The following is a 15,085-nucleotide window of genomic DNA, read 5'->3' as shown; positions in this document are numbered from 1 at the left end:
TGGTGTGGAGTTTTTTTTTTGTCTTAAGTTTTGGTTTTTGTCTGGAGAAGTGTATTTGTTGGGATGGGAGGAATGGGGTGGGGGGTGAGAAGGTCCCAGGGATATAATAGATGTTCTTATAGTCTAAAGACTCAGGGAATTAGGCTTGTCATATGTGACCTGAGAGACTGAAGCTAGGATCAGTGAATTTAATCTATAGAAGAGAGTGGCTGTGAGATAACAGAAAATAGATATTGGTCTCTGACCCCCTGGTGATAAGAACACTGGGAGCATCTCTTGTTCTATATTGGTCTTTGACCTCTGTTCCTGACACGGATGGCTCCTGAATGAGGGCTGGTCACTGGAAAGACGGACCGAGACATGATCAGAAGCTTGGAATTTTCAGTGCCCACCCCGTGCCCCCCCCCCAGCCCCATTCTCTTGTGAAGGGAGAAGGGCTGAAATTGGAAGTAATCGTGGATCGTTCCTACGTGATGAAGCCTCTATAAAATCCCCCCAAAAATAGGGCTCAGAGAGCTCACAGGTTGCGCTGGGAGAGTGGTGCGCCTGGACAGGTTATGGAAGCTCCGTGCCCCTTCCCACGTATCTTGCCCTCTGCACCTCTCCCATCTGTATTTTCACCTGTATCTTTTATATCCTTTTATAATAAACTAGTAAACATTAGTGTTTTCCTGAGTTCTGTGAACTGCTCTAGCAAATTAATCGACCCCAAGGAGAGGAGGTCTTTGGAACTTCTGTAGTTGGTCAGAAGCACAGGTGAAAACCTGAGCTTGCAGCTGGTGTCTGAGTGTGGTGGGAGGGATGGCTGGGGGAGAGTGGTCAGTCTTATGGGACTGAGCCCTTAACCTGCAGTATCTGAGGCTATCTCCAAGTACACAGTGTCAGAATTGAGAAATTGTAGAACATGCAGCTGGTGTCAGAGAATTGCTTGGTGTGGGAAAAAGCTTGCACACGTTTGGTGCCCAGAAGTGAAGTGTTTTCTGTGAGTAGTAAAGGAGACTCACAGGGAGGAAAGATGTTAGGAAAGAACTAGGTTTTTCCCTACACAGGAAGGATAAAAGCTGTTTTTCCTTAACAGTGGCATAGGGCAGACTCATGGAACTTGCCTAAAACAGTGAAAAAAGCAAAGAAAGTGCAAATGCCATATGGAAAAAGCAAGAAAAGGAAATGCCATGTGAAAGAGTACAATACAGTCTGTTGGGTTGGGATTATTGGACATCTTCTCTGTTATGTATGTAAAGTTCAAATATAATATTTTTACTTTGTTTTATTATGAAGTACAACGTTTAGAAAAGAGTATGAAACAAAAGTGGATGGAATAGTGAATAACTGCAGAATAGAAACACCTAAATAGTGGTCTGGACCAGTTTTCTAGGAAGTGAAACCCTATGTTAATGAGGCTTGGTTCCTGAGCTCATTTCAGCTTTGCCTTATTTCAGTCAGCTAGATTCAGTTGGTAGCAAAGGAAAACCAAGAAGCAGCACTTTATTAGGGCAAGTCTTCCTTTCTGCTACAAAGGAAACCAGTTTTTTACTGATGACCAAAGAGAAGCATCATTTTCACATGTAGGGCTGCACTTTGATTATCAATTAACTACAAATTGAATAGCAATTACCATTCAGTTTCTTTCCAGGCAGAAACTAGGCAGTTTTCCTCTCCCTTGACAGTTCTGCCTCACTCACTAATGATGCCCACTATCCACTCCTGTCCTTGGTGCTGTATTCATCAGAAGAGAAATAATCAGGGAGACTCCTACAAACTAATCTGATGCTCCTTCAGTTAATTTCCCTTGGTGGCTATCTGTAGAGGAAGCTACATACTAGTGTTTAAACAGGCAGCCTAAATGAATGGGGGGATATAGGTGGGGGAACGCCCAAGATTTGGATTTCAGAGCACCTTCCCTACACAGTACAGTAAGTCCCCTACGTATGAACCTTCAAGTTGCAGGCTTTCAAAGATGCGAACATGCATCTGCATGTCCAATCACGTAAGTTAGTTCATGTGTCTGGCGTACATTGTCACGTATGTGCATCCTCTACAAGTGGTTTGCTTTTGTGTACTTTACAGTACTGTACAGAGTACAGTAGTACAGTATCTTTATTTCAAGCCCAGGATGTCCGGAAGCAAGCATAAAAGCAGTGGTGATGTAGCTGGTACTGCTAAGAAGTGCCAGGTATTGGAGGCCCAGAGAAGGGATGAAGAGAGACAAGAGGAAGAAGAAGTAACTGAAGAACCGAAGAGATTCATGACGCAGGAAATGGCAAGGGGATTTTCTTTATTTGAGGAGGCACTGTTAGTTTTTGAGGCACAGGACCTGAACACAGAACGGTACACAAAGGTTGCAGCAGCCGTTCAGAATGCAATCCAGTGCTACCGTGTCATCTACGATGAGAATAAAAGAGCTACTACCCAGACACCACTGGATCGTTTTTTCAAGAGGGTAGATAGAATTGAATCCAGCAAGGAACCAGAACCTCTGCCATCAACGTCAGGCGTGAGTGAAATTGCATCTTGCCCTCCATCTCCTATTGCTGACGATCCTTCAGCTCTACCATCTCCCACCTCCTCTCCCTCCTCCAATCAGTAACTCTTCTTGCCTGTTCACTCGATGCCAGCCCCTGTATGCCAGCTGTTGTGCTATACTACTGTATTTTTCAAGGTACTGTACTGTAAGATTAAAAATGTTTTATTTTTTGTGTTTGTTTTTTATGTATTATTTGTGTGAAAAGTATTATAAACCTATTACAATCCTCTGCTGTATAGCTGATTGTTAGTTAGTTAGTTGGGTATCTAGGCTAACTTTGTTGGACGTAGGAACAAATTGGACTTATGAACGCGCTCTCAGAACGGAACTCGTGTGTATGTAGGGAATGTACTGTATTTCTTGCCATGTGACCATCTCCATCCCACCTGGCAGGAGATGTCAAATGATTATTTCCTCAAATTCATTTTCCATCTTATCAGTGAAAGAATGAGAAGACTAGAGGGCTGAGATATGTAGGTACTTGGAGTTTTGTGTTTGGGGTTAATGGACCTTGGACATATTAACATAATTACATAAGTACTGAGTCCAAGTTGTCATATAGACCATTCTCAGCAGGGCTCCTACCTACCCCGATCCTCTTGCTTTGACCATCCCCAAATCACACTTGATCCAACTTCTCATTTGCTCTTCTTTCCCCACTTCAGCTCCAGCAGTGGTCCTTGTTAGGAGAGCACCAACACACCAACACACACACCCCCCAACCCCCACCCCTCACAACTTTCTTTTCCTACTGCTAACCTCTACTACATATACCCTTAAGGTAATGGTGATAGATTGAGTTACAAGAATTGACAATTACAGAGGACAGAAATCATGTGGGCCAAAATTCAACGATAATTTTTGTAGTAATAATTATAGATTCAGAGAGCATCCCTGGACGCAGAGAAAGCTTTACATGCAAAATCCACGCTAAGAGGCATGTAATCACTCAAGTAAAGGTAATACTGTGATCTTTGATTAGGCATTTGGAGCCATTTTATCTTCTGCTCATTAGTGTAAAATATACTATTTTTGTAACTGACCTGATCCTTTTAGCTGAGAAATACCCTCTAGTATTGTATCATCATCCTGAGAAGAGAGGTGAGGTGGGGAGGAACAATTTCTCAAAAGTGAAAGTAAAATGCCTTTTGCTGAAAGACATCTCCATTTGGATGGATTGTGTACACAGTGTTTTGACATTGCTCTCTTTTTTTAAAAATTTATTTATGTTTGGCTGTATTGGGTCTTCATTGCTGCGCACAGGGTTTCCCTAGTTGCGGTGAGCAGGGGCTACTCTTTGTTGCGGTGCACAGGCTTCTCATTGCGGTGGCTTCACTTTTTGCGGAGCACTGGCTCTAAGCACGTGGGCTTCAGTAGTTGCAGCACACGGGCTCGTAGTTGTGGCTCACAGGCTCTAGAGCACAGGCTCAGTAGTTGTAGCGCACGGGGCTTAGTTGCTCAGCGGCATGTGGGATCTTCCCAGACCAGGGAGGAAACCCGTGTCCCCTGCATTTGCAGGAGGATTCTCAACTACTGCGCCACCAGGGAAGCCCTGACATTGCTCTTTTACTTACTGAAAAGAGAATGAGAAAAGGGAAAAATATAAATGAAACTGAAATTTTCACTGAGGGAATCTTCTCAAGAAGTATATGAAGAAAAATATATTAAAAATGGTCGGACCTTCAAGATGGCGGAAGAGTAAGACGTAGAGACCACCTTGCTCCCCACAAATACATCAAAAATACATCTACATGTGGAACAACTACAGAACACCTACTGAACGCTGGCAGAAGACCTGACTTCCCAAAAGGCAAGAAACTCCCCACATACCTGGGTAGGGCAAAAGAAAAAAGAAAAAAAAGACAAAATAATAGGGACAGGACCTGCACCTCTGGGTGGGAGCCGTGAAGGAGGAAAAGTTTCCACACACTAGGAAGCCCCTTCACTGGAGGAGACAGTGGGTAGTGGGGGGGAAGCTTTGGAGGCATGGAGGAGAGCATGGCAACAGGGGTGCAGAGGGCAAAGCAGAGAGACTCACACACAGAGGATTGGTGCTGAACAGCACTCACCAGCCCGAGAGGCTTGTCTGCTCACCCACTGGCTGAGATGGGTGGGGGCTGGGAGCTGAGGCTCGGGCTTCGAAGGTCAGTTCCCAGGGAGAGGACTGGGGTTGGCTGCATGAACACAGCCTGAAGGGGGCTAGTGCGCCACAGCTAGCCGGGAGGGAGTCCGGGAAAAAGTCTGGAACTGCCTAAGAGGCAAGAGACCACTGTTTCGGTGTGGGCGAGGAGAGGGAATTCAGAGCACTGCCTAAACGAGCTCCAGAGACGAGTGCGAACCATGGCTATCAGTGCGGACACCAGAGACGGGCATGAAACGTTAAAGCTGCTGCTGCAGCCACCAAGAAGCCTGTGTGCAAGCACAGGTCACTCTCCACACCTCCCGTCCCAGGAGCCTGTGCAGCCTGCCACTGCCAGGGTGCCGTGATCCAGGGACAACTTCCCTGGGAGAACACAAGGCGCGCCTCAGGCTGCTGCAACGTCATAATGGCCTCTGCCGCTGCAGGCTCACCCCGCATTCCATGCCCCTCACTCCCCGCGGCCTGAGTGAGCCAGAGCCCCCTAATCAGCTGCTACTTTAACCCCATCCTGTCTGGGTGAAGAACAGATGCCCGCACGTGACCTACATGCAGAGGCGGGGCCAAATCCAAAGCTGAACCCCAGGAGCTATGCAAACAAAGAAGAGAAAGGGAAAACTCTCCCAGCAGCCTCAGGAGCAGCAGATTAAATCTCCACAATCAACTTGATGTCCCCTGCATCTGTGGAATACCTGAGTAGACAACGAACCATCCCAAAATTGAGGTGGTGGACTTGGGGAGCAATGATATATTTTTTTTTTCCTTTTTCTCTTTTTGTGAGTGTTCTTACAACACCATAAATGAAACTAAAAATTCTCTGCAAGGAATCAATAGCAAAATGACCGAGGCAGAAGAACAGATAAGTGACCTGGAAGATAAAATACTGGAAATAACTACTGCAGAGCAGAATAAGGAAAAAGAATGGAAGAATTGAGGACAGTCTCAGAGACCTCTGGGACAACATTAAACACACCAACATTTGAATTATAGGGGACCCAGAAGAAGAAGAGAAAAAGAAAGGGACTGAGAAAATATTTGAAGAGATTATAGTTGAAAACTTCCCTAATGTGGGAAAGGAAATGGTTAATCAAGTCCAGGAAGCACAGAAAGTCCCATACAGGATAATTCCAAAGAGAAACACACGAAGACACATATTAACCAAGCTATCAAAAATTAAATACAAAGAAAAAATATTAAAAGCAGAAAGGGAAAAACAACAAATAACATACAAGGGAATCCCCATAAAGTTAACAGCCGATCTTTCAGCAGATATTCTGCAAGCCAGAAGGGAGTGGCAGGACATATCTAAAGTGATGAAAGGGAAAAACCTACAACCAAGATTACTCTACCCAGCAAGGATCTCATTCAGATGTGACGGAGAAATTAAAACATTTACAGACAAGCAAAAGCTAAGAGAATTCAGCACCACCAAACCAGCTTTAAAACACATGCTAAAGGAACTTCTCTAGGCAGGAAACACAAGAGAAGGAAAAGACCTACAATAACAAACCCAAAACAATTAAGAAAATGGTAATAGGAACATACATATTGATAACTACCTTAAATGTAAACGTATTAAATGCTCCCACCAAAAGACATAAACTGGCTGAATGGATACAAAAACAAGACCCATATATATGCTGTCTACAAGAGACTCAATTCAGACCTAGGGACACATACAGACTGAAAGTGAGGGGATGGAAAAAGATATTCCATGCAAATGAAAATCAAAGAACGCTGGAGAAGCAATTCTCATATCAGACAAAATGGACTTTAAAATAAAGACTATTACAAGAGACAAAGAAAGACACTACATAATGATCAAGGGATCAATCCAAGAAGATATAACAATTGTAAATATTTATGCACCCAACATAGGAGCACCTCAATACATACAGCAAATGCTAACAGCCATAAAAGGGGAAATCGACAGTAACACAATCATAGTAGGGGACTTTAATACCCCACTTTCACCAATGGACAGATCATCCAAAATAAAAATAAATAAGGAAACACAAGCTTTAAATGATACATTAAACAAGATGGACTTAATTGATATTTATAGGACATTCCATCCAAAAACAACAGAATACACTTTCTTCTCAAGTGCTCATGGAATAGTCTCCAGGATAGATCATATCTTGGGTCACAAATCAAGCCTTGGTAAATTTAAGAAAATTGAAATCATATCAAGTATCTTTTCCAACCACAATGCTATGAGACTAGATATCAATTATAAGAAAAAATCTGTAAAAAATACAAATACATGGAGGCTAAACAATGCATTACTTAATAACCAAGAGATCACTGAAGAAATCAAAGAGGAAATCAAAAAATACCTAGAAACAAATGACAAAGAAAACACAATGACCCAAAACCAATGGGATGCAGCAAAAGCAGTTCTAAGAGGGAGGTTTATAGCAATAAAATCCTACCTCAAGAAACAAGAAACATCTCAAATAAACAACCTAACCTTACACCTAAAGCAATTAGAGAAAGGAGAACAAAAAACCCCCCAAAGTTAGCAGAAGGAAAGAAATCATAAAGATCAGATCAGAAATAAATGAAAAAGAAATGAAGGAAACGATAGCAAAGATCAATAAAACGAAAAGCTGATTCTTTAGGAAGGTAAACAAAATTGATAAACCATTAGCCAGACTCATCAAGAGAAAAAGGGAGAAGACTCAAATCAATAGAATTAGAAATGAAAAAGAAGTAACAACTGACACTGCAGAAATACAAAGGATCATGAGAGATTATTACAAGCAACTATATGCCAGTAAAATGGACAACCTGGAAGAAATGGAAAAATTCTTAGAAAAGCACAACCTTCCAAGACTGAACCAAGAAGAAATAGAAAATATAAACAGACCAATCACAAGCACTGAAATTGAAACTGTGATTAAAAATCTTCCAACAAACAAAGCCCAGGACCAGATGGCTTCACAGGCGAATTCGATCAAATGTTCAGAGAAGAGCTAACACCTATCCTCCTTAAAATCTTCCAAAATATAGCACAGGGAGGAACACTCCCAAACTCATTCTACAAGGCCACCATCACCCTGATACCAAAACCAGACAAAGATGTCACAAAGAAAGAAAACTACAGGCCAATATCACTGATGAACATAGATGCAAAAATCCTCAACAAAATACTAGCAAACAGAATCCAACAGCACATTAAAAGGATCAAAAAAAAAAAAAAAAAAAGGATCATACACCATGATCAAGTGGGGTTTATCCCAGGAATGCAAGGATTCTTCAATATATGCAAATCAATCAATGTGATACACCATATTAACAAATTGAAGGATAAAAACCATATGATCATGTCAATAGATGCAGAAAAGCTTTCAACAAAATTCAACACCCATTTATGATAAAAACCCTCCAGAAAGCAGGCATAGAGGGAACTTACCTCAACATAATGAAGGCCATATATGACAAAACCAGAGCCAACATCATTCTCAATGGTGAAAAACTGAAACCATTTCCTCAAAGATCAGGAACAAGACAAGGTTGTCCACTCTCACCACTATTATTCAAGATAGTTTTCGAAGTTTTAGCCACAGCAATCTGAGAAGAAAAAGAAATAAAAGGAATCCAAATAGGAAAAGAAGAAATAAAGCTGTCACTGTTTGCAGATGACATGATACTATACAGAGAATCCTAAAGATGCTACCAGAAAACTAGTAGAGCTAATCAATGAATTTGGTAAAGTAGCAGGACACAAAATTAATGCACAGAAATCCCTTGCATTTCTATACACTAATGATGAAAAATCTGAAAGAGAAATTAAGGAAACACTCCCATTTACCATTGCAACAAAAAGAATAAAATACCCAGGAGTAAACCTACCTAAGGAGACAAAAGACGTGTATGCAGAAAACTATAAGACACTGATGAAAGAAATTAAAGATGATACAAACAGATGGAGAGATATACCATGTTCTTGGGTTGGAAGAATCAACAGTGTGAAAATTACTATACTACCCAAAGCAATCTACAGATTCAATGCAATCCCTATCAAACTACCAATGGCATTCTTCACAGAACTAGAACAAAAATTTTCACAATTTGTCTGGAAACACAAAAGACCCCGAATAGCCAAAGCAATCTTGAGAAAGAAAAACGGAGCTGGAGGAATCAGGCTCCCTGACTTCAGACAATACTACAAAGCTATAGTAATGAAGACCATACGGTACTGGCACAAAAACAGAAATATATTTAAATGGAACAAGATAGAAAGCCTTGAGATAAACCCACACACATATGGTCACCTAATCTTTGATAAAGGAGGCAACAATACACAATGGAGAAAAGACAGCCTCTTCAATAAGTGGTGCTGGGAAAACTGGATAGCTACATGGAAAAGAATGAAATTAGAACGGTCCCTAACACCATACACAAAAATAAACTCCAAATGGATTAAAGACCTAAATGTAAGGCCAGACACTATTAAACTCTTAGGAAGAGGAAAACATAGGCAGAACACTCTATGACATACATCACAGCAAGATCCTTTTTTTTTTTTTTTTTTAATTTTTTTTAAAATTTTTTTTAACTTATTTATTATTTATTTATTATTTATTCTTGGCTGTGTTGGGTCTTCGTTTCTGTGCGAGGGCTTTCTCTAGTTGTGGCAAGTGGGGGCCACTCTTCATCGCGGTGCGTGGGCCTCTCACTATTGCGGCCTCTCCTGTTGTGGAGCACAGGCTCCAGACGCGCAGGCTCAGTAGTTGTGGCTCACGGGCCTAGTTGCTCCGCGGCATGTGGGATCTTCCCAGACCAGGGCTCGAACCCGTGTCCCCTGCATTGGCAGGCAGATTCTCAACCACTGCGCCACCAGGGAAGCCCGCAAGATCCTTTTTGACACACCTCCCAGAGAAATGGAAATAAAAACAAAAATAAACAAATGGGACCTAATGAAACTTCAAAGCTTTTGCACAGCAAAGGAAACCATAAACAGGACGAAAAGGCAACCCTCAGAATGGGAGAAAATATTTGCAAACGAAGCAACTGACAAAGGATTAATCTCCAAAATATACAAGCAGCTCATGCAGCTCAATATCAAAAAAACAAACAACCCAATCCAAAAATGGGCAGAAGACCTAAATAGACATTTCTCCAAAGAAGATATACAGATTGCCAACAAACACATGAAAGGATGCTCAACATCACTAATCATTAGAGAAATGCAAATCAAAACTACAATGAGGTATCACCTCACACCAGTCAGAATGGCCATCATCAAAATATCTACAAACAATAAATGCTGGAGAGGGTGTGGAGAAAAGGGAACCCTCCTACACTGTTGGTGGGAATGTAAATGGATACAGCCACTATGGAGAACAGTATGGAGGGTCCTTAAAAAACTAAAAATAGAACTACCATACGACCCAACAATCCCACTACTGGCCGTATACCCTGAGCAATCCATAATTCAAAAAGAGTCATATACCACAATGCTCATTGCAGCTTTATTTACAATAGCCAGGACATGGAAGCAACCTAAGTGTCCATCAACAGATGAATGGATAAAGAAGATGTGGCACATATATACAATGGAATATTGCCCAGCCATAACAAGAAACGAAATTGAGTTATTTCTAGTGAGGTGGATGGACCTAGAGTCTGTCATACAGAGTGAAGTTAAGTCAGAAAGATAAAAACAAATACCGTATGCTAACACATATATATGGAATCTAAAGAAAAAAAATAATGGTTCTGAAGAACCTAGGGGCAGGACAAGAATAAAGACGCAGACATAGAGAATGGACTTGAGGACATGGGGAGGGGGAAGGGTAAGCTGGGATGAAGTGAGAGAGTGGCATGGACATATATACACTACCAAATGTAAAATAGATAGCTAGTGGGAAGCAGCCGCATAGCACAGGGAGATCAGCTGGGTGTTTTGTGACCACCTAGAGTGGTGGGATAGGGAGGGTGGGAGGGAGACGCAAGAAGGAGGAGATATGGGGATATATGTATACGTAAAGCTGATTCACTTTGTTATAAAGCAGAAACTAACACACCATTGTAAAGCAGTTATACTCCAATAAAGATGTTAAATAAATAAATAAAAATAAATTTGAAAATGGTCTTCCTTTACTAGCAACTAAACGTGGTTAATTTGGGAGAATTTTTAAGATCCAGGAGGTCTCCTAAAGATAATGTCAATTAACTATTTATGAAAGTAAGATTATAGAGAGAAATTATAGTTAACAAATTACTAAATTATGTCTTGGTTTGATCCTAATTTTAAAAAATGGGTTTTACAGATGAGTAAAGAATCCTCTGGGAGAATATATTCCAAAATAATGATTATCTCTGCCTGTTGGAATTGCTGGTATTTTTCCTTTTTGCATTATCTATAGCTTAACATCTTTTAACATGAAAACTATATTACTTGGTTAAGGGAAACACTTAAAACTTTATGATAAAATATATTTGTTTAATTTTGATTACATTTACTATTTTACTGAATATTTTAATACTCAGTGGGAAAATTATTACTATAAATTATAAGTTTTGAAGAAAAAATATACAAGTTGGTCTAACGGTAAAACACTGGATTTGGGAATTTTAGACCTAAGTTTAAGTTCCGCTCTTTCACTAACTAAAAGATGTTGAGTAAATAAAATAACTTTACGGATTCTCAATTTTCTTAGCATAAAATAGGGCAAACGCGTCAGATAATCTCCAGGGTCCCTTCCAGCTCTCTTATTCCATTTAGTGAATCTTGCGACCAGACTGTATGGCTGTGGAGAACTACTGCCACCTGGTGGCAATTATCTAAATTTAGGGGGCTAATTTAAGGTATAAAATCCCGTCATTCATTCATTTATTCACACTTGTAATTGCCTAGCATCTGTGTGCTGAACAAGTGCCAGCATCATCATTCATTCAATTTAGTGTTTTTCTAGATGATATACGTGAAACAACTAAGACATGAGCTGTCACATGCTAGCTACATGATCTTGAGGATGTCATCTAACCACTATCTTCCCATCTGAAAAATCAAGATAGTAATATCCACCTTACATTATTAGAAAATCTAGAGTTGATGGATGTAAAGTATCTCACACAGTCCATAGCAAAGAATATTTGGTCAATAAATGGTCACAATCATCTTCAGGAATGTTACCATCTAGCAGGGGAAGTAAGATAAATATAGAAATCTCTGCAGTAGGCGATATACCTTGAAAATACAAAGAAGACACAAGGCATATTCATAAAATGGCAAAAGGAAAGTTCAAATAGACTGGAGTGTAAAGGACATATAGAAAATCGCTGGTAAGTATCCTGGAATTGTAGGTTGCAGGTTCACTCTGTTGGGTCCTAAACACCAGGGAAGCAATGGCCAGCCATGGAAGAGTCTGGGGCAAAGGGTAACATCACCAGAGCTGAGCTTCAGGAATTGATATTAATCTGATGTCTGTGACAATGAGGTTAAGAAGCCATCACCAAAATAGCCAGCTAATGAGCACAGAGGATGGCAAAGGAAAGATGGATGGAAATGACAGTGAGAAACTGTAAGAACAAAACAGGGACTGCATCTTTCAAGCTGACCTAAGACATTGTTAGATAACAAATGAACTGCCTGAGCCTAAAGGAGGCTATGTGTTTGGGGTCACGAAACCAACCAAACCACAGCAGTTGTAGGGCTAGTTTCCAGGTTCCTGATTAAGGGTCTCATACCCCTTCTCCACTCAGGAAAGATGTTAACCCAACTTTCCACTCAGGTATGAACACTGAACCAAATATGAGGTTGGCCCTGTCATCACACATTGTACAAGTAGATTAAAAAGAAGCAACCTTTTTGTGACTATTTCCTGATGTGCCAGGGGCTAGAGGGGAAATATGACAAAAATACTCTTCAAGTCCAATCACTTTGACTATTAGAAAGCGCATTATACTTAAAGAAAAATAAAACCCCAAGGGTGGCCCCATTTAGAAACCTCTGTGGGATTTATAATGACTTAATTTTTAGTTGACATGAAATATTTTTTTTCTGGCATCTTAGGGAAGCAGGCAATTTCAGAGGTGATGTTTTGACAAACAGTAGCATAGATCAGGACAAATGACAGGAAGCTCTCATAAAATAGACCTTGACTAGAGCAAACGCAAATAATGATATGATCCCTGCAGCTAGCTATATGTTTGGAATGTAAACATTATATTGTTGGGCATGACAGGGAAAATAACATTAGAAAGAGACTAATGCTGTATGGGGGTCCTGTCAGATGGGGAGTGTAGGATAATTCCATGAAATGTGCAATAATACGGTTCAGAAAAAAGAAGGTGCCCGTTGACTGAGACTGTGTTTGATTATCATAGAAGAGATGAAACGTTTTTTCATAGTCAGAAAAATCAATATACAGCCAAAGAAGAGAAGCCGTTTGATGATAAGGCAATAAAAACTTCAAAGGGTAACTTGAAAATGTTTCCTAATTCATGTCAGCCTAAACTTATCCCCGTGCTGTCTCACGCTGTCTGCCAGCTCTTTCATTGGAATATGTTACCCAGTCTCCTTGGAGTCATTACCGGGTCTCCTCGGAATGGAAACTGTGTCAGACTCCAGGGGTGAGGAGGAGGGAAAATGGTGCTGGCAGAAGAAGAGGAAGTGTTTTTTCAATTTAGAGCCAGAAGTGAGTGCTGACATTGTCTCGCATGTGTTTGGGGACAATGGCACATGCCAATGGTAACACGTCCACTTTTTTGAGTCCCTTGCTCAGAGGCCTGTGGCAAGTGGCTCCCTCCCCGTCCCCAAATCTCTGAATCCCTTTCCTTCCTCTTGGGAATATTAAAAGGGGACAACAGGCACAGTTTCTACCTTTGCATTATTAGCATAATCATCCAGAGTGAATTCTCTTATTCTTCCTGTACATGTATTTTGTGAAAAGCGTGAAAAGTCTTTTTCCTTACATGACCTCATTTCCTCTTTTTGTAAGCACACATTTTTTGGGGGTTTGAACGTTAGTCTCAGCTGACTTCAGACCTGCACTAAGCAAAGCTTTCATTTTCTAGGCCAAAGCAGACAAAGGGAAAGGAGCGGTTGCTAACTGATGCTAAGATAGGAGAGAGACTGGGTTAATCACCATCAGGAGCCGGGAGCCAGGGGTGCACCTCCCTCCCCCCCTCACCAAGTTCATGGCTGGGGGCAGGGTTCAGACTCCGCAGGCCTCCCATGCACCTCTGGTGAGCCTACTGGGATAGCTGCCTAGCACTTGGCTACTGCAGTATAATTGAGTAGCAAAAAAAAAAAAAAAAAATTATTTTTAAAGATCGTTTTATTTATGTATGACACAACGTCTACATTGAACATCTTTTGTTAAAAGGCAAAAATAATTACCCTTTTGCCACAGTTTACTTGTTATTTCTCCCCAAGGCTTGTTTGTAGGTATAGAATATCATCTTTTAGCTGCTTTGTCCTGATACACTATCTATATTAACTTTTGTTAGAATCAATTGTCAGGACTTCAATTAAAATACAAATAGTAAGAGGAAGAGAACTAACTTTTTAAAAAATTCTATACACTCCAGGTGTTATGCTAGTTTTACCTGATGTTATTCTGTAAAGCTAGGGCAAAATTCCTCTTAGGGTGAAAACTGGTTTCTTGAATTTTTAGGGAATCAGCAAACCATTCTGCTGGGCTCCCCCTGTATTACAGTGTGTCCCAGAGCTCAAGGCTTGCTTGGGCAGCCTGAGAAGGAGGAGAGGCAGTGAGACTCAGAAGTTCTGGGAGGGGGTCCCAAAATGTGGTAGGAGGCTAATTGGAGAAGGGACTGCAAGCCAGAGAAATTTCCTGCATCAGGGATGATCAAGGAACTTACTGTCTCAAATAGCTATTATACAAATTTCAATCACGTACAAAAGTAGAATTAGTAGTATGAGGAATCCCATGTACTCATCACTCAACTTCAACAATTATCAGCTCTTAGCTGATTTTGTTTCTTCTGTGTCTCCACCTATTCCCCCATCCCCAACCCCGATGAATTATTTTGAAACAAAGCCCAGACATAGTATCACTGCATAGATTACATTTTAATCTGTTTACTGAGCCGTCTGTGCTTTAGCTTCCCTCCTATTACCCAAACTTCAATAAAGTTGACTACACACATTGCTTAAGTGTCACTTTGGAGCAGGGGCAAAAAGCAAAAAAAAAGTTTGCATTTGGGCTGAAGTGGATAAAGAATAAGACAGTAGTATTAAGCTTGATGCAGAGCTGAGATTAAGAATAAGCAGAGTTCCCAAGAATTCTTGAAATTATTGGGGGAATGCAGGGCGGAAAGGGATGATAGATTTTCTGCAGGAAGTCAGAGAAGGGCTTCAGGCAGGGCTGTGTGTGTGTGTGTGTGTGTGTGTGTGTTTTATTATTAAAATGAAGAGCAACTCTAAAAGACTGGAAGACTTGGGGACA

Source organism: Balaenoptera musculus, chromosome 2 (assembly GCF_009873245.2).
Source record: "Balaenoptera musculus isolate JJ_BM4_2016_0621 chromosome 2, mBalMus1.pri.v3, whole genome shotgun sequence".
Lineage (NCBI taxonomy): Eukaryota > Metazoa > Chordata > Mammalia > Artiodactyla > Balaenopteridae > Balaenoptera > Balaenoptera musculus.
This window is presented reverse-complemented; position numbering follows the sequence as displayed.